The sequence below is a fragment of the Erpetoichthys calabaricus genome, chromosome 8 (genome assembly GCF_900747795.2).
Source record: "Erpetoichthys calabaricus chromosome 8, fErpCal1.3, whole genome shotgun sequence".
In the NCBI taxonomy this organism is placed as follows: domain Eukaryota; kingdom Metazoa; phylum Chordata; class Cladistia; order Polypteriformes; family Polypteridae; genus Erpetoichthys; species Erpetoichthys calabaricus.
The window spans coordinates 180,375,990-180,396,929 of record NC_041401.2 but is presented as its reverse complement, the minus strand read 5'-3'; the positions used below and the strand labels follow the sequence as shown (position 1 = coordinate 180,396,929).

Genomic DNA, 20,940 nt, shown 5'->3' with positions numbered 1-20,940 from the left:
CCCTTCGCTCTGCCATAGATGTTAAACTGTCCAGCTCCATGCCAACAATAGAGCTTGCCTTCCTCACCAGTTTGTCCAGACGTGAGGCGTCTTTCCTCTTAATGCTGCCTCCCCAGCACACCACTGCGTAGAAGAGGGCGCTCGCCACAACTGTCTGATAGAACATCTGCAGCATCTTATTGCAGATGTTGAAGGACGCCAGCCTTCTAAGGTAGTATAACCGGCTCTGTCCTTTCTTGCACAGCACATCAGTATTGGTAGTCCAGTCTAATTTATCATCCAGCTGCACTCCCATATATTTATAGGTATGCACCATCTGCACACAGTCACCTTTGATGATCACTGGGTCTATGAGGGGTCTGGGCCTCCTAAAATCCACCACCAGCTCTTTGGTTTTGCTGGTGTTCAGGTGTAGGTGGTTTGAGTCGCACCATTTAACAAAGTCATTGATTAGGTCCCTATACTCCTCCTCCAGCCCATTCCTGATGCAGCCCACGATAGCAGTGTCATCAGCGAACTTTTGCACATGGCAGGACATACATACACACACACACACACACCTGAGGAAGAGTTTCCCCTCTGCATCTGCAAGGACATCACCAATAACAGTACTCAACCTTTTTGGAGTTGGGGGTTTCCTGTTAGTTGCAGGTTACATATACTGTAGGTTGTAGTTGACAATGCAAATGGTATGAAAAAAAAAACTCAGTCATTTTGTAACCCACTTTCTCCTGAACAGGGTCACAGCCTATGCCAGCAGGGTGTAAGACAAGAACAAACCCTGGACAGGGCGCTAGTACATCACAGGGTGAACACACACACACACACACACCCTCACCAACCACACACTAGGGCCAATTTAGAATCGCCAATTCACCAAACCTCCATGTCACTGGACTGTGGGAGGAAACCAGAGGACCCGGGAGGAAGCCCACAGACACAAGGAGAAAATGCAAACTCTACGCAGGGAGGACCCGGGAAGTGAACTCTTGTCTACTTACTCCGAGGCAGCGGTGCCACCACTACAGTACCGTGGCGGCCATAGAAAGAAGAACTCTGCAAAGAGACTGGTGTGTTACAAAATGTTGTAGAGCACTGAATTCTTCGTTGCTGCCCAGCGGAGACCACTTTTAAAACAGTCAGTAATATCTGCTAATAACATTCTCTAACGATAATGAAATAATTTGAGATTTATTTAATATTTGTTATCCTTATACTGTATCTATGTACTACAGATAAAAGCCACTAGACTTCACAAAGTCGAATCTCATGCATACATTCCCAAACAGCATATAGGATGAAGCTAAAACTGCAATGCATTATAAAATTCATTCCAAGATTTGCCACGCTACAAATGTTAACGCTGAATAAACCCAACCAGATGTAACTGCCGAATAAACAGTAATCGGCTTATATTATATAGAAATATTGACTTTTTTTCTATTTATTTTTCCTTTACTAAGGTATAGCTTCAGTTTTCTTTTGCCGCTATTATTCAGCATTTGCTATAAGATTCTAAGCAGCAGTGCTAACATCTGCAATGTGCCACTTGTTGGCATGAAAAATGCACTGCATTTTATTATTACTCTAGCCGTCCCCCACAGCTCCGCCCACGTTGTAGTGAAATAGGAAAAACTTTAAAAATCAAACAAACAGGTATCGCTAGTTAAGCGGAAGCAATGCACACTTCAAAACGGAGGCTGGTATGTGTGAGTGAGGAGGGCCTGGCCCAGCTCCCCACACCTGGTGTCACGCTTCCCCCTCTCCTCGGCCCGCAGCCTCTGTCTCGGATGGTCGCAAATACATCGCTCCTGCAAGTGATCTATGATACTTCGCGTGATGAGAGAAGTTGCAAAATTAACCGGAATGTTCAAGCAAATTATAGAAAAATAACCCGATTTAAATCCATTAAGTATATCTCTTGTTTGCTAGCTAAGCGGAAGGTACGCCCCGAGGCTGGTGCACGAGTGAGGAGGGCCCTACCCACTTCCCCTCAGCATCTCTCTCGAATTCATGCAAATAAAAATCGGTACCGCAAGTGAACTATCACACTTAGTTTCAAAATCAACCGGAATGTTCCAGCAAATTGTAGAAAAAAACCCCAATCTAAATCCGTTAAGTAGTTCTCTAGTTCACTAGCCAAGTAGATGTATGATACGCCCCGGGGCTGGCGCGTGAGTGAGGAGGGCTCTGCCCCCACTCCCCTTGGTTCACTACGTGTCTCTCGGATTCCCACAAATAAAATCGGTACTGCAAGCAAACTATGATACTTAGCGTGACGAGAGAAGTCACAAAATCAACCGGAATGTTCCAGCAAATTATAGAAAAAAACCTCAATCTAAATCCATTAAGTAGTTCTCTCGTGAAAAGCAGACAGAAAGGCGTTGGATTATTATAGAGGTGCATTGCAAAGTAAATTCCAGTACAGGGCGCATTACAAACATTAACACTTAACACACCCAACAGAAAGTAACCACCAGACAGACAGAAATCAACTTATATACATATACTTATATTCATAGCATTCATAGTCTGAATCACGATCTGATTGTATGGGTGGTTACCTACAAGGTAACGCTTGTGGTTGGTCTGCAAGTCGGCAAACATCCACCACGCCCTTTCAGTTGTGAGAAACAGATCATAGAATGTTACATAGTTTACTGTCAAATAATGCAAAGAGTACGCAACACATGTTTCACCCTTATTCGGGCTCATCAGGCGTACACACTCCGTGATTCAGACTACGAATGCTATGAATGTAATTACTCCGATCTCCAGGCTGTCAAAGAAACGAACCACACGCCGTGGCGCAACGTAAAGGGGCTTCGCCGCTGACGTCCAAGGTTCAATCCCCGCGAGGGGATGCATTGGAGGGTGTACGCCTGATGAGCCCAAATAAGGGTGAATCACGTGTCACGTACTCTTTGCATTACAGTAATCCCTCCTCCATCGCGGGGGTTGCGTTCCAGAGCCACCCGCGAAATAAGAAAATCCGCGAAGTAGAAACCATATGTTTATATGGTTATTTTTATATATTTTAAGCCCTTATAAACTCTCCCACACTATTATAAACATTTCACGCACAGTTATACAGCATAAACCCTTTGTATTCTCTTAGATATTAGGTAAGATTCGTTGAAATTATGTATGTAAACACAGTTTACATACAGTAAAACCTAAATATTATTTTAAAGATATCGAGCGTCTCCGATATCAATACGTTACAGCCATTACAACAGACAGGCCACCAGCAATAAATACATACAATGCAAGAAAAATTGTATACAGTAAAATGTGTGTACAGCAACACTAAACTATGTACATGTAATAAGTACTGTACGTAAATAATTAATTATGGTTACTCACCAACAATGACACGACGACTTGTCCGATAATGATGAGTTTAATTTTACTGCACAACAAAGGATAGCGTTACAGCTCTTCTAAAGGAGCCTCTTCAGGCGACGGTTTAGCACTGCCGTTGTTCTTCTTCCATCACTCTTCAATCCAAATCCCTAAAGCAGATTCCATCCAGACTACTGCCTAATCACGTCCCCTTGCAACTCGTTTTGCGCCCTGATTAAAGGACACTGCGGCCGTAGATCTTATATGCTTTTCCTCCTTTTTAAATAAAAAGAATCGTGGACTCATTGATGCTGTAATTGTGTCCTACAGCGGTGTAGCTGTTTCCTTCCTTCAACATATCCAAAACTTTTACCTTTTATGCAATCCTGAAGCATTAGCAGTAACGTGCATTAATGCTGAATGAGTGAGATGAGACTTCCTGGTTAATGCAGCACTCCGTTGCTGAGCCAATCGGCAGCACACAGGAACTTAACTGCGTGCTCTGATTGGGTAGCTTCTCAGCCATCCGCCAATAGCGTCCCTTGTTTGAATTTAAATGCGTCCCTTGTTTGAATTCAAATGGGCAAATCAACTGAGGAAGCACACGTACTGTAGACCGCAGACATCCGCGAAGCAGTGAAAAATCCACGATATATATTCACATATGCTTACATTTAAAATCCGCGATGGAGTGAAGCCGCGAAAGACGAAGCGCGATATAGCAAGGGATCACTGTATTGAACAGTAAACTATGTAACATACATTTATATACATCAGTCACACAAACACTCGTTGGGAGCATCTACAGGGCTCTAATAAGGTAAACTTGCCAACACCGATGCCTGAGAAAATCCGTCTGCTTCTTCTCTTTCACCTGCAGACCAGAAGAGGAGTCCTGCGACGAGCGCAAACGTCACTTTTTTTTTTTTACCACGGAAGTCCCGTCCTTTTCCACACCAACGGCTATTTAAAGAACTGAGATTCTGGAACTCGGTGTTCCAGAGAGGACAGAGCTCTGCAGCAGAGACCGATTATTGACCAAGCCTGAGGGAAAGGCACAGAAGGGCACCTGCTATCTCCGATATCGTTTGGACTCTTTATTTCGCATTTTTCTCTTGAATTAAATGGGCCACCTGACTGGTCCCCAACACTTTACCATCTCCTTGTTATTTATTCTTACTACATATGTCCAATGTATACATACTGTAGAAGCATGTAAGTATGCAACATATTTATCCATTTTTTCACCCACTTCCCACCCTGAGTGGTGGCTCCGAGGTCGAGGATCTGCACTGGCAATCAGAAGTCTGCCAGTTCAAATCTCATAAATGCCAGCAGTGATTCCACTTCCTTGAGCAAGGGTATAATGTTAACCATCCTGGGTACAACGTTAATCTGCACCCAGCCCAGGGAAAACTTGGGAGATGGTGGCAGGACTGGCACTCCAGCCACTGTAAAAAAAAAAAAAAAAAAAAAAAAAAATTGGAACTAGTGTGGTGCTGAGGTGCCCTACTTTGGGATCCCGAGGTGATTCATCATGTGGGGGGTGTGGCAACACTCTGCATCATTGCATGCCCCCAATCTCGCTCTCTCCTTCTTGGCACAGGGGGCAAACTTGAAGTGACTTTAAAACTCAGATTGGGCAATATGCCACCCTGTATAATGTCAAATTATACAGAGAAGCATGGTGGCACAATTATTGGCTCTAAGGAGCGCAGTTCAAGCCCTGACCTGTTTAAAGACTGCATGGAGTTTGCACATTATTCTCCAATTCTTGAGAATTATCCTTCAGTTTAGCCCCAAAATATAAAGATTATATGAATGGATGACACTACTGAAGAGGGAGATGGAGTGTTTCCTGTAAAGGAGTGGCAACCATCAAGGGTTTGTTTAGTGACCGATGGTGTCAGAACAGACCTAACCAGCCAGGACTCCCTGCAAGCCAGTAATAATAAGGAATAAATTAACATTTCTCTAGAGACCCCCATTTACACACATATATTACAGCCACATTAAAGATGTGTATATGGAAATAAATGAGTTCCTTGCATACTTGATACAATGCGTATTTGCAGTGTGGTAGACACCCTAAAGAGACAAGATGGCACTACTGTGGCCCAGCATCACTCTGTCACTCTTTGGCTTTTGTTTCTTCTCTCTTGACGGCTAATCCTTGGCCCCATGCTAATGAATTATTCACAGTCCTGCTGTAGCCACCGCTGACCTCTTTTCAGGGAGAGGCACTAAATTCACGTCAATAAACAATGGGGGGGAAAAAAGGGCTGAGACAGCGGCGGGATTGTTTGCAGCCAGGGGCCGCCTCTGGTCCCCACTAACACAAAGGAGCACTCGCGCCTTCTCTCTTACGGCCTGTGAGGCCTGCCAGGCTGAACACACAGGCAGGTATTTACCATCCAGTGTGGCCTTTCCTGCACTGGCACAGCTAGAGTGGGACAGCCTTGAAATAAACCTTTTCCTCACGCCTGTGTGGCACTTACTGTTCTGCAGAAGCACCCAGGCTCCCAATACTTTTCTTACAAGAGAGCCAATCATCTAAGACACAACTGTGTGAGACAGGGTCATTGTTGGTGTTCGCAGATGACTATATTACAGCTGTATGGCTAAAGAAGAATACTAGAGCAATAAATGTTAGCTGTTTTTGCCTACCGGAGGACGATGCTAAAGCCTTCGGTTGCTTTCACTCAGATTATCCACTGAACCTGATGTCCAAGGTTCAAGCCTTGCTGCTTCTTCTATACACTTGGTGTCTCATGGCAGCAACTTTTTACTACTCTAACAACTTGTTTCTAATACACTCTTATCCATCCATCCATCCATTTTCCAACCCACTGAATCCGAATACAGGGTCACGGGGGTCTGCTGGTGCCAATCCCAGCCAACACAGGGCACAAGGCAGGAACCAATCCCGGGCAGGGTGCCAACCCACCGCAGGACACACACAAACACACACTAGGGCCAATTTAGAATCGCCAATCCACCGAACCTGCAGGTCTTTGGACTGTGGGAGGAAACCGGAGCGCCCGGAGGAAACCCACGCAGACACGGGGAGAACATGCAAACTCCACGCAGGGTGGACCCGGGAAGCAAACCCGGGTCTCCTAACTGCAAGGCAGCAGCACTACCACTGCGCCACCGTGCCACCCTACACTCTTATCCAGTTCCAAAAAAAAAATAAATAAATAAAAAAACTGATGCCCACCACATTGACCAGCTACCCCAGTCCTGGAGAGCAACGAAATATTAAACAAAATGGAAGATAACAGACACGTGAGGGGAGCCATAAAAAAAGAAAAAATGAGACAAGTGTACAGGAAAAGCAGCAGGGGAATGAGAGAAAGGGAAGAAAATGAGAAATGGTGAAGGAAAGGAGGGGAAGAAAGACAGCTACGAAAATAACAACAAGTGAACCGGAAGAGACAAAGTTTGAGGAGGAAACGGAGAAAAAGGATCATAAAACCTAGATTAATGACGCAGTGTTATTAAGTTATGCCCTCTGGTCCCTATTAAAAGGGCTTAAGGAGATCATGGGCTTGCGTCCTGGGTCCTCACTGTGTGGAGAGCGCTTTGAGTAGTGAGAAAAGTGGCATATAAACGTGAAGAATTATTATTATTACTTCATTTGCACGATGGCTTGCACATTGTGGCCTGCATGGGGCTCTCAGCTCCCTACACCCGACACAGAGAAGACAGACACAAGTTCCACAAGCACAACACAGGCTTTATTATGTGGGAAACTCTTCCCCAGGCGTTTTCCACAGCCCAGTACAAAAAACAAGCACACAACACTTCTTTTCTTTGACTTCTGTGTTTTTGTCTCTCTGCCTCCACTCTTCCTCCCTCTTCATCCTGAATCTGGCTCCAGGAACAGTGGCAGATGGGCTTCTTTTATCCTGCACCCAGCTGTACTTCCAGTGTTCCATTAGATGTGGTCCGGAAGCACTTCTGAGTGAGGCAGGTTTCACAATACCAGCCGCACCCCCTGGAAGCACCCAATTGTGCTGTGCCCAATTTCTAATTTCCATGGTGCCCTGTGGGAATCCGAGGCACTGCTGCAATCCGGGGGGGGGCTGCCACCTAGCTCTCCGGGGGAGATAATGCCCTATGCATATCTTCTCCCCCTTGTCATTCCATAAAACAGGCGTCTCAGCCCAGTAAGGGCCATGGACGTCCGCTACAAGATCCTCCTAAAATAAAACAATTAAAGGGAATTATTCAGTATTAGATAACAGAATTACATTTTTTAAATTTGCAGACGTCTTAAGGTGAGAGGAGGATCTGTTTTGTCTGCTGAGCAATAGCTTTTGGCTTTAGCTGCATTCCATAAAACTACACGCAGAATTAAACATAATGCTGATCTAGAGATGGTAGCTCAGTCCTGTGGAGGCAATGTGGTAAAAACGGCACACTTTTACATACAGTATGTAGTGATACTGTAAGTCGCCTGATCATTAGTGTGGCTGGTGGTCCAAATATTTCATTTTTTTTTTTTTTTATATAATTCAAATGTCAAATTAACTTCTCAGTTGACTTTGCTTGGTTTTGGAAAAAGATAATTATTTACCCAGATGTCACACTTTTATTTTACAAAACTCTATTGGCACTAGACTGGTTATAGCATGGCACTGGAGATCTCCTTTTTGACTTACATTTTTTTGAGATGTTGGAAGACATAGCCCTCCGTGCTTCTTTTGAAAACATATTTGCAATTTAAAAGGACTCTTTCCTCCCTCGATCCGACCAGGCTTGGTCATATTGGTATAAGGACTCATATACAGTATTAATAAGGATGCTACTTTAATTACCATCTCTAGTTACCTTTTTAAAACTGAGTCTGCCACTACACACTTAACTGTTGAGTGGATTTGGGAAGGTGAGACGGTTTCTCTTCATTTCGGCTACTGCATATTATTAATAATGTTTTTCCTGTCTTTAGGTTTACTGTATTAGTGATCAACGTAACTTCAATGTTTCGACTTTACCCTTTAATTAATGAATTAATGTTCTGGGTAAAATCAATGGATAATAGAGGGTAGATGCCATAATGGATGGACAGGCATCTCGTCTGGGATAAGGAACAATATCTTACCCAGCCAGGAGGCCATAATGGAGGAACAACCCAGCCGGGATGGTGCTAGGCGCCTATCCCAGTTGGGATGGTCATATAATGGATGGATTGGGGGAGACTGGTTCTGGGGGACAGTTTATTCCCCCCAGGGTGGCAGTGCTGCTCTGGTATGGTTCCAATATGGCCTCCCGCAGGGTCCCATGGGACATGTAGTTTAGAAAGGGTAACCCTGTCGGCCACCTGAGAGTACTGTCGGCAAAAAGGTCTCGATACTTTGGGGACCTTCTGCCATGTTGTGTCGTGACATCAGAAGTATATCATAAAAGTCGAGTCAGAGTTTGGGAGGTAGCAAACGACACTCATGGAGGAGTGGTGGAAAGAGATAGAAGGCGACACATTTTTCGTTATTTACTGTGATGGACTGACCGAAGCCTGTAAAGAAATTATTATATATTAAACTACCTTTTATTTTAGCTCAAATTGCATTTGGTTGAGTTTTATCTGGCGTTCAGGGCTCTCTGGCACCCCCTGGTGGTCATAAGTGATAACCTCTCTGCTTGAACAATGTTACTGTAATCCATATTACTAACCGAGAATGGTAAACCGGATGGCATGGACGCAGGTACACGGCGATGGGACCATGAGACGTACTGCGCAGGCGCGTACAGCGCACGTCTCATACACCGCAAGCAAAGTTGTATCCACCGCGCACGAAGGAGTCACGGCCCAAAAACGAAAGAGCTCAACTGACATGAATGAGAAATGAAGCAACAACGCGCCATAGCTAACGACTACCGACACGGCCACACAAAAAAAAAGAGGATTCTGCGCTGCAGCCCAGATTCAAACGGAAGAGGCTACGGAGGCCACACAGGTCCACAAAGATAGTACGGAAGGCAAGGGAAAGTACGAAAGGCAAAGGCACCTACACAGCATAGTGAAACCCGACATAGTACGGAAGGCGCAAGCGTCACCGCCATATTGTGAGTGACACTACTGCGGAGTGAAGTTAGGAATAATGTGCTGTTTGGGATTGTACAAACCGCTGAACGCTTTACACCAAATTCAAACACAATACAGCTCAATGATACAAACACGAGCCCACCTGGATAAGATCAATGTACGCAGGCGCCTACAACGCGCGTCTGAAATGCCGCGGGCAAAGCAGGCACGGCTCCAAAACGAACGAGCTCGACTAATGTGTTTCGGGATACCCGACGCCGGGGGTAGGCGAGCGAAGCGAGCAGGGGGCGGAGCCCCCTTGTTAATAATATCTTGCAATTGTTTGGTGCAATTCTTTTGTACATTCATTTGCTTACCGTTTAATAAAATTCACTTAAAGTTAGATTAACTCTTTCAGGGCGGATGTCGACTTTTGTTGAAATTTAGTGACACAGGATGTTAATCAGCCATAAACAGCAACAAAACTCGCTGTTATGTTTTAGTTCAACTCTCTTTGCTAGAAAGAAAGTTCGCTTCCTTGATTTGACTTGGACCTGCACATGCATGAGTAGCGAACAGCAAACAACCTCGAAAATGGCATCGACATCTGGCGAGAGACTAAAGCAGATGCGCAAAGGATAACATTTTGTGTACTCCAACTTGTGGGACTTCGATTTTGATTTAAGTGATCTGGAGATCCAATATGAAAGTGAGGTACTGGCATTAGATGATTACTTTCGTGTAGCTGATGCGCCTACGGCAACGTCACCTGGGAAGACCACCACTTCCGATGACAAGAGGTACAAAGCAGATTGTACCACACCAAGGTTGCCAACGCCATATGAAGACAGCCATGCAGCCAACCCGCCATGCATTCCTGCTGCCTGTCGAGCCATCCCTGCACAGTTGCCAGAAATAGCGAACAGGCACCGACAGCTGCCACAGCACCAGATGTTTTATGTTGATTTATGTGTGGAACAATTGCTTTGTGTGCTTTTCAGAAAACAGTTTTTTGGAAAAAATATTCAGCCCTCAAAGAGTTAATGGATGGATGGATGGATGGAAGAAAACAGAATATTGAGAGGAAAGGCAATGAAAGAGGATAGAACAAGTCAAGAGAATAAAAGAGGAATGACAAAAAGAAACAGAGGAAGAATAAGGGTCACCTTGGCATAGAAATCAAGAGGAGAAAGAGCACTGCGAAAAGGAGAAAGAAAAGAGAGGGGTGAATGAATATGAGGATGAGGAGAACAACAGATGAAGAACTGGGCAAAAGGAAAATAGCTGTGAAGAATAGGGAGGAGAAAACAGTTGTTTCCATACAGTAGGTCTGTTTGAGTTTGTATGTTGCTTTTCATCAAATCCCTCCAAAACCCTGTAATGGTACAAGATTACAGACCAAACATCACATTCAAATCTGATTGAAGCCACCATTTTCACAGGATGGGCTACAGGGTGAAATGATTTTTATACTCAAAAATTGAACAAAAGTGGACATAAAAGGAAAGTGGCATAAGAGGAATGAAGAATGGGTAGAAATAAAAGGAGGAGCAGAAAAGTCAATAAACTTTGGAGGATGAGGGGAAATGACAGTGCCTGAAAAAGACAGTGAAGTTCACATACTAACCCAATCAATGGATGGATGTTTCAGTATTATTATGAGGGGAAGAGTCCACAAGCGTGGAAAGACGGACAAAACTGGCAACTGGAAAGACACATGAAGAGGAGAGATGGAGAACTGAGAAAGGGGAAGACGAACACAATGGTAATAAGGCAAAGAGAAGGAAGAATCAAGGGATAAATAGATGACTGGTGGAAAGGAGATGAGGAAGGGAGGAATGATGAAAGAAGAATAAAGAATTAGATAAGAACAGAGAAGAAAAATTGAAGTAGAGGAAAAAGGAGACATGGAAGCAAGGAAAGCTCAGGAATGAACGAACAAATAAAAAGGAAACAGAAAAGCATGAGGAGAAGGTTTTGAAAAAGGAAAAGAGGACACTTAGAAGATGAGGAGGAAGGAGGAATAGACAACACCTACCAGCGCTGCACAAAACTGATTTCAATCCATTTGCTGCCATTTAAAAACACAAAATAAAAGGAAGTGTTATCCAGGTAAATAAGAACCTCCTCAGAGTGCCCTGCTCGACTTGCAGCAAACAATGAAAGGAGTGGGAAAGGCAAAAGAAAGATGAGGAAGAAGGGGATCAGAAAGAAGAAAATTACAAGATTTAAAGAGGAGTGCCTAAACTAAGAATAGGGAGAAGAAAGATTTAACAACGAGGGAAATAATTGAGACGAGAAGAAGAGAGCAGACCAGAAGTATGGAGAAAGTGACAGAAGAACCAGAAGGAAGTGAAGGGGTTAAGAATGGATTTAATGTGAGCAAGCCAGAGAAATGTAGGAAATACTCAGTAACGGGAGGAACAGAGCAAGACGTAAAGTGATGAGAAGAAATGAGACAGAGGGGGAGAACAAAGTACCGACAAGATTAGGCGAAGCAGAAGCTGTTTTTCAATGAAAGAATGTTAACATCCTGGGCTCACAGTTGCCACCTACAGGTTAACTCCGGTCAGATTCGCACAGACGCAGCTTGCAATGTAGTGACAAATTTTTATAATGTTAGATCTATCCATTTTCTAATTTGCTTTTCCAGCTCAGGCTGGGTGAGGCTACTGAATATAGCATCACAAATCTCATTATGTTGCACAGGTTCCCACAGGATCCAGAATATGAAATAAGCAGGTTATAAATATTATATATAATAATAATAATCCAACGTCTGTATTTGTATGTGTGTCTATCCACTTTTCACGAGAGAACTACTTAACGGATTTAGATTGTGTTACTTTCTATAATTTGCCTGAACATTCCGGTTGATTTTGCGACTTCTCTAATTGTGCTAAGTATCATAGTTTGCATGCAGTACTGTTTACCAAGTAGAGGCAAGGAAAAGCGTACCATTTGTTGGTTTAAGCAGTGATATAAACAACAAAAGGAAGTTGATTGACTAACAGAGTGGCGGAGAAACTCGAAAGTTCAAGTTCAGAAAGTGCCCGAAATAAATAAGAAGTGGTCAGATATCAAAGTCTCTGTGAACATGGAAGTCGTAGCCCACCATCCAAGTGTCATATTCACGTGAATCCGAGAGACACAGGCTGAGGGGCGGGGCCCTCCTCACTCACGCGCCAGCCTCCATTCGAGTCGATCTACCTGTCGCCACATGTTGGAGCGCACGTTTGATGGAGCGTAACGTTTGATGTTTTTGAGAGAGAGATCAGAACTATGTGTGTTTTAGAGGGTAGCTGCTGATTGCCAGAGATATCACGACCATGTACTTTTCTCCCCACACGGAAGAACGCTATCCTGTCAGAGCTGAACACGATCAGATACAGTGCCAACATTTGACGTTAGAGCGTACCTACCTTCCGCTTGGCCAGAATTACATTTTTTTTTTTTTTAAATGATTTTTAAAGTTTGTCCTGTTTCACTACTACATGGGCAGAGCCACGGGGGACAGCTACTATAATATAATATAATAAAGCATTGACAGAAAAGTTATTAGTGATGCTGCCTCACAGTTCTAGAGTCATGGATGCAGGGCACTGCTTATGCGAATTTTAAACTTTCATCCTGTGTCTGCATTCACTTTCCTCCCACAACCAAGACATACATGTTAGGTTAACTGAGCACTCCTAACTGGTCTCACATAAGTGTGTGCATGAATGTGACAAACTGGCACCCAGTCAAGGGGTGTCACCAGACTTGTATCCAGAGTTGCCCACATAGGAACATGGTTGGAAAAAATAAAATTAAAAATACAATAACATTAGGGTGGCCCAGTGGTAGCACCGCTGCCTCACAACAAGGTGATCAGAGTTCACGTCTCTGGCACAACCTGCATGAAGCCTGTATGTTGTTCATGTGAGTTTCCTCCCACAGTCCAAAGACACGCAGGTTCGGTGGACCGGCAGTGGTAAATTGGCCCTACTCAGAGTGTGTGTGTTTTTCACCCTACGATGGACTCATGTCATGTCCAGGGTTTGTTCCTGCCTTGCAACTTCCCCACAACCCTTCACTGGATAAGCAAGTTAAGGAGATGGATGGATGGATAATATCATAAGCCATCCTTTTTCAAAACCTCTTATTCTGTTCTGGGCCATGACAGAGTAGAACATTTTCCATACACATAGGCCATACTGGGATGACAACATGGAACGGTAATTAGAACTGCTCCATCACAGCTCCAGGAGGAAGGTCCCAAGTCGAAGTCCACTTGATATTTGCATGTTTGCCCCAAGTATGTTGGCTGTTTTTTTTTTTTTCTTTCGAAAAAGAATTTCTTTTTCACACTTCCCAAAAACATACAGGTTGAGTTAAACAGCGACTCTAAATTTCTACCATACAGGTCAGTGTGGTCATCTTCTTAAGTTTGCCTTCTGATGGGAGAGCAAATTATCCTGAAATAGTTCTTAGGCCAAATGCTGCCATAGTAGGTTTTGACTCTTTGAGGTCCTAAATTCTAATAAGAAGGTTCCGAGAAGGGGTGACCAATTCCATAGGTCACATCTCGTGAATAAAGCATGCCTGAATACTTTTGAATTCTCCTGTATTAGTCTGGTCTGCTGACTGACACTAATCCCACAGTAAAAGAGATTTTAGCAAATCTTTAGGCAGGAAAACTGGAATAACCCTTTTCCTTGGTCACTTCATCACAAAGGCCAAGGAAACCACTGGCACAGAAAACAAAATGTAAACAAAAATATTTTGATGATGAACAAGTAATCCTGACACCTGAAACGGCCACATCTCCCCACAAGTCATTAGCTTCAATATTTTAGAAATTTTACAGCAGGCACAGTGCAAGTGTCCCGGTGCAGTTATTAGAAGGTAACTATCCCTTGCAGACGCTAATCGCAGGCATAAGGGTGGATGAACACCCATTCACAAACTAATTGCAGAGGTGCTTTGAAATGAAACTCACCACACTGGGAGGGAAACACCAGGCAAAGGATCACATCACACCTGAAGGAGTAGCCGACACACATTGTTAGCAGTGGGCAGGGCTGCAAACAATCTTACGAAAGCTTCTTTGATCATCATGTGCTGGGAAACACAGGTCAGCCTCACCCAAGTGGTACCGAGCTGTGCCTAAATGCCATGCCAAGCTCAGCCTTGATGACTTCAGAAAAACTAGACCGGTATCTGCCCTTCACCAGCCCAGTTGAAGAAACATGCACAGCTATTTACACAAAAGAAAAGCTAGTTTGGCACCAAGCACTTATACAGTTAGGTCCATAAATATTTGGACAGAGACAACTTTTTTCTAATTTTGGTTCTATACATTACCACAATGAATTTTAAATGAAACAACTCAGATGCAGTTGAAGTGCAGACTTTCAGTTTTAACTCAGTGGGGTGAACAAAACAATTACATAAAAATGTGAGGCAACTAAAGCATTTTTTTAACACAATCCCTTCATTTCAGGGGCTCAAAAATAATTGGACAATTGACTCAAAGGCTATTTCATGGGCAGGTGTGGGCAAGTCCGTCATTATGTCATTATCAATGAAGCAGATAAAAGGCCTGGAGTTGATTTGAGGTGTGGTGCTTGCATGTGGAAGATTTTGCTGTGAACAGACAACATGCGGTCAAAGGAGCTCTCCATTCAGGTGAAAGAAGCCATCCTTAAGCTGCGAAAACAGAAAAAACCCATCCGAGAAATTGCTACAATATTACGAGTGGCAAAATCTACAGTTTGGTACATCCTGAGAAAGAAAGCAAGCACTGGTGAACTCAGCAACGCAAAAAGACCTGGACGTCCACGGAAGACAACAGTGGAGGATGATCGCAGAATCATTTCCATGGTGAAGAGAAACCCCTTCACAACAGCCAACCAAGTGAACAACATTTTCCAGGGGGTAGGCGTATCGATATCCAAGTCTACCATAAAGGGAAGACCGCGTGAAAGTAAATACAGAGGGTGCACTGCAAGGTGCAAGCCACTCACAAGCCTCAAGAATAGAAAGGCTAGATTGGACTTTGCTAAAGAACATCTAAAAAAGCCAGCACAGTTCTGGAAAAACATTCTTTGGACAGATGAAACCAAAATCAACCTCTACCAGAATGATGGCAAGAAAAAAGTATGGAGAAGGTGTGGAACAAAAGCATACCACATCATCTGTAAAACACGGTAGAGGCAGTGTGATGGCTTGGGCGTGCATGGCTGCCAGTGGCACTGGGACACTAGTGTTTATTGATGATGTGACACGGGACAGAAGCAGCCGAATGAATTCTGAGGTGTTCAGAGTCATACTGTCTGCTCAAATCCAGCTAAATGCACTCAAATTGATTGTCCATCTGTATCATGAAACGCCGCCCAATGACCCAAAACATACAGCCAAAGCAACCCAGGAGTTTATTAAAGCAAAGAAGTGGAAAATTCTTGAATGGCCAAGTCAGTCACCTGGGGCCTCTTGTATAAACGGTGTGTACGCACAGAAATGTTTCCACGCTCAAATCGCGATGTATAAAACCTAAACTTGGCATAAAGCCACGCACATTTCCACGGTACCTCATACCCTGGCATACACAATTTCTCCGCTCGGTTTTGCAGACTGGCGGCACCCAGCGTCAAAGCAGTGCTACTGTTCCTGTGTGGTTACCCTTTCTTTCTTAGATCCACATTCCTGACGTGGCTTTATAAATACACTGAAATTAACTGCATATTGTTTATTAGTGTAATGCATCGGATTGTAATTAACCTGTAGCAATATAATGGTCCAGGGAATAGCCATAGTATTCCAAATACCATAACTGCTTTAGCGTTGTTACGCTCACTGCATCTTCTTCTTCTTTCAGCTGCTCCCGTTAAGGGCTGCCACAGCGGATCATCTTTTTCCATATTACTCTCACTGCACGACTCGGAGTATTTATATCACTGTATCTGAGTGGGGAATCACAGCAGCAGCTGATCGGAAAGAGAATTATCGGTATACAGTTTCAAGCACACACTACCTCAACCACGGCAAAACGTGTCAAAGCCATTCCTGTACAGACCTCGCGTTTCAGAAACAGTTTCATCCCAAGAACTATAAACGCACTCAATCAGTCCATCAAGTGCTCCTTGTAGAACTGTTTGTACTTATAAGTACAATTACCGGTACCCCACTGTAAACTTGCACTACAGTTATAATATTGCACAACCTGCGCCACTTTATAAAGCACATGTGATGACGATATAATTTTTAAGATGAAATGCAGCAAAATATGTTGCTTATAGTATACAGATTAAACTTTAACTTTATTTAAATAATCTGTATTGTTAATAATTAAACATGTGAGGACACGGTGCCGCAGCGCCAGCTATTTCACGGATAGCTCCTGCCTTGCGCTGTATTATTGCTGGTGCTGACGCGACACTGGAAGGATAGACGGATAGAATAATTAAACATGTACTACAAAGATATTTCAACGTTCCTTAAAAGTTTTGAAGAATCGGCGTTCTAAGCTTACAATTGGCTTAACGTCTATTACAGAGCTGATTGTGTGGCGATTGGGTATTTGGAGAAAGAAAAGTAAGAACAGGAATTGGAGGTTAGTACGTTTGAGACAGTACTTCTGTAATAAATTATTTCATCGAAGGTCGCACATGGCGCGGCATGCCTCTTGCGTGAGATATGAACAATCACTGCACCACCGTGTTCCCATGTTTAATAACATGTTTTCATTCCTATCATCATGAAAAAGGTATCACGTATACATCTCAGTATTTTAATTATTCAAAGAGCTGTAATATCACGAATGCAATGGATTGTGTCCTGTCAGAGAAAGAGAAAGAACGGAAGCACGTAGTGATTCACACACAGAGCACATAGAAGATCAAATACAGAACAAAGCATTTAACGTGCTACTTGAGAAACTAGTAAAATAAATGATTTTAAGATGAAGTTTATGATGTTCTACTTTAATGACAAAATAAACTACGTGATTAAAGTGGAAATTTCGAGATTAAAGTTGACAATTCGTGCTTTTTTTTCCCATTGTGTGCCTATGTTTTTTTCTCTGTACCCTAATAAGCTTTCATATGACACTCAGACGGTGGGCTACGAGTCGCCTTTTCACGCCGACTTTGATATGTGACTTCTTTTTTATTTCGGGCACTGTGCGACTTTCTGAACTTGAGCTTTCGAGTTTCTCCGACACTATGTCACTCGATCAACTTCCTTTTGTTGATTATACCACTGTTTAAACCAACAAATAGTATGTGTTTCCTTTGCCTCCACTTGGTATTCGCTGAAATTCTTATATTTTCCCCCGTGCTTTTCTCATTGTCTTTTCATAGAAGGCTATTTATATCGATTTGCATATTCAAAGAGGCATAATTCTGGGAGGAGTTGGGGCGGGACAGAAGGCGTGTGCACGTGCGTTACTTTTCACGCTGATCGGGATTTATGTAGTGGAAGAACGTGAAAGTTTGCGTGCGCACAGATTCCTGCATCTGGATTTTTCTGTGCGTACACACATTCCCGCTTTTCTGCTTACGCCATGTTACAGTGCGAGTTCTACGCACTGCGTTATACATGAGGCCCCTGATCTTAACCCAACTGAGCAGGCATTTCACTTGTTGAAGACTAAACTTCAGACAGAAAGGCCCACAAACAAACAGGAACTGAAAGCCGCTGCAGTAAAGGCCTGGCAGAGCATTAAAAAGGAGGAAACCCAACATCTGGTGATGTCCATGAGTTCAAGACTTCAGGCTGTCATTGCCAGCAAAGGGGTTTCAACCAAGTATTAGAAATGAACATTTTATTTCCAGTTATTTAATTTGTCCAATTACTTTTGAGCCCCTGAAATGAAGGGATTGTGTTAAAAGATGCTTTAGTTGCCTCACATTTTTATGCAATTGTTTTGCTCACCCCGCTAAATTAAAGCTGAAAGTCTGCACTTCAACTGCATCTGAGTTGTTTCATTTAAAATTCATTGTGGTAATGTACAGAACCAAAATTAGAAAAAAAAGTTATCTCTGTCCAAATATTTATGGACCTAACTGTATATTCAGTTGTTATCAGATTTAATGTTATCAAAGCATTAAAATGTAGAAGGTCAAAGGTGGAAGTTTTCCCAGCACAAAACAGTGACTAATTGACAGAAGTTCCTGATAATGCTCTACTAGTGACATTAACTCCCCACCTGTGTATATTCAAAGCAGTTCAGAAATCTCTCTATTGGTGAGAAAAATGGACCACTAACTAGTGATAGGATTCAGGTATACCGCTATGGCTATAAGTGGTCACCCACAAACATTGCCTTCAGCTCCATTTCCATATAACATTGCACCGAAATGCTTGTCATCATATCTGTATGTGACACACATCTACCCATGAGATTTGTGCGCAGTCCCACCACCATGCCATATAACACTAAGATGTGACACTCAGGTCTGTCTCAGAAAAAGCCCAATTCCATGGATCACTGGTCAACAGAACTACCTGTGTCACAGATACACCTCATACAGAACAAAGCAGCAAATCAGAACTGTCCCCAATCCCACCTCCTGTCTTTTCACACAAAAAGCAGTGGCCTTCAGATGTGTCTCTGGCACAGGTCCACACCATAAAAGCTTTAAGAAGTCACCCTGAGACCAACCTCTGGAAGCAGCTCCATAGAGTGTACATATATCACTGATCTGTTTTTAAAAGGTACATTGTCAAAATGGGTCCTCTCCATACAGAATAATCTGTGGCCAACCCCAGCTCTACTGTATACCACAATGAGTTATGACTGTCAGATATGTCACTCCATAGACATCTGAGCACAATGTCACCCTCAGGTATGCCTCCAGCACCAGGTGCCTTTAAAACTTCACATGAATGTTATCACAACAGACAGTAAAACACAGGTATACTCCTCCATAAAAGGTCAAACAGGCGACTCAGGGATCTGCGTCCAATCTATGTACCATCCTATATACTGTAACACTGAGACTTGACCCTCAGGTACAGGTCATCACCTTCAGATTTGCCTCCAGTACCAGGTGCATAGTGCACCAAAGAAATTTTAGTATTACATCTGTCTGTGACACATGTCCAATCCATACAGCTCAAATACATAACTCTGAGATCTGTATCCAATCTATGCACCATCCTATATAATAACTCAGATTTGAACCCTCTTGGTATATCTCTAATACAGGTACACCTGACGTAGTACACAGAGGCAATCATCTGAACTGCCTATGAGACAAATGTATCTCATACAGGATAAACCAATAACACTAAGGTCCACTCTCAATCCAGCTTGTATCCTAAATGTCAATAAGTTGTTACCCTCAAAGATCTTTCCCTCTAGCACAGCTCCATGTCACAGAAGCTCCAAGAGGCCATCCCAGACCTCCTTCTGACACAAGTTCACGCCATGCAGCTGTGTGCAAATAACCTTCTGACTCACCTTAAACAACAGGTTTACTCTAACAGCTTTGCCTAATGACAGCAGGTCACTTCTACGAATACTAACTTCTGTACCCTAAATCCCTCGAGGAGTGACCTTTACACTGGTCTTCATTTCCAGCTCCATATTACAGTAAAGCACTAGGTAGTGACCCTTCCAAACAGCGACTTATCTACCAACCCCACTAATATGCACCTCTTTCACACCAGTCCCAAAGGTGACCCTCAGCTTTATCATTATTTCGTTTTATTGTGCAACACCAGGTCCATCCTGCAAACAACTAAGACGCCAGGCCCTCCTATATTACAGCATGCCGAGTGACCGCTCAGCTCCGAGTCGACCCCCCCCGCCCCGAGGTTCTTTGTTGCAGACTTACCGCTGATCTCGGGATTATTTGCGTGCTTCTCGGCACTAAGCGGGGTTCGCGGCGCCTCTTCCCAGCAGCCCCATTCGGACCTCAGGCGGCAGACAAATTAATTTCCCACAAAAGCCGCTCCCGCACGCACGATCCTAACCGGCCAGGCTTGCTCCTGCAACGCCAGCGAAAATAAAACGTTCCCTCTGACTCAGTCAGACTCCCTCTCTTTTTAATTCTATGCCTCCTCCTTAGAAGCAATCAACTCCGCCGCTCCATGACTATTCATCAATTGGCCACGCCCATGTCCCGCCCACTACATAGCAAGCGTTCCGTGCACCAATCACAGCAGTCTAAAACGCGGCCTGATAAGCTGCACAGGGAGGGGAAGGAGAGAGAGAGACAGAGAGAGCGAGAGAGCGTTGACTGAACTGACATCGAACTCGAAGAAAAGAAGGGCGCTAGCTGGTGAGAACGGCGAAAGTAAATGGCTAATATATCAAAGTGTTTATAAACATATAGTTATATTTCGCGGTAAAATCTATATTTAATTATACACTCAATTGCTTAGTTTAAAACGGACATCTCATCATGCCTTCATTTTTACAATAAGTTGTCAGAACGTGTCTAAGAAGCAACTGATCCAAGAATATCCGAAAGAAGAATTTCATTTCAGCAAGAGAACTTGCAAACTCCATAAAGGGTGCGCCCTAACTTGGAAATGAACTTGGTAACTGAGCCTTCTTTCTGCACTCATCCATTTAT

The 20,940-nt window shown here is 43.4% G+C and overlaps 1 protein-coding gene across 2 annotated transcripts in view; it reads right to left on the bottom strand.

Moving 5' to 3' along the window:
* The window catches only part of LOC114656352 (rho guanine nucleotide exchange factor 10-like protein), a 273,754-nt gene extending 253,293 nt beyond the window's left edge, over window positions 1-20,461 (bottom strand). For both annotated transcript variants that reach the window (XM_051930746.1, XM_028807943.2), the window contains exon 1: window positions 20,197-20,461. The gene's annotated coding sequence lies outside the window, so the exon portion shown is untranslated. The remainder of the gene's footprint in view (window positions 1-20,196) is intronic.
* Between the last annotated feature and the right edge of the window lie 479 nt (window positions 20,462-20,940).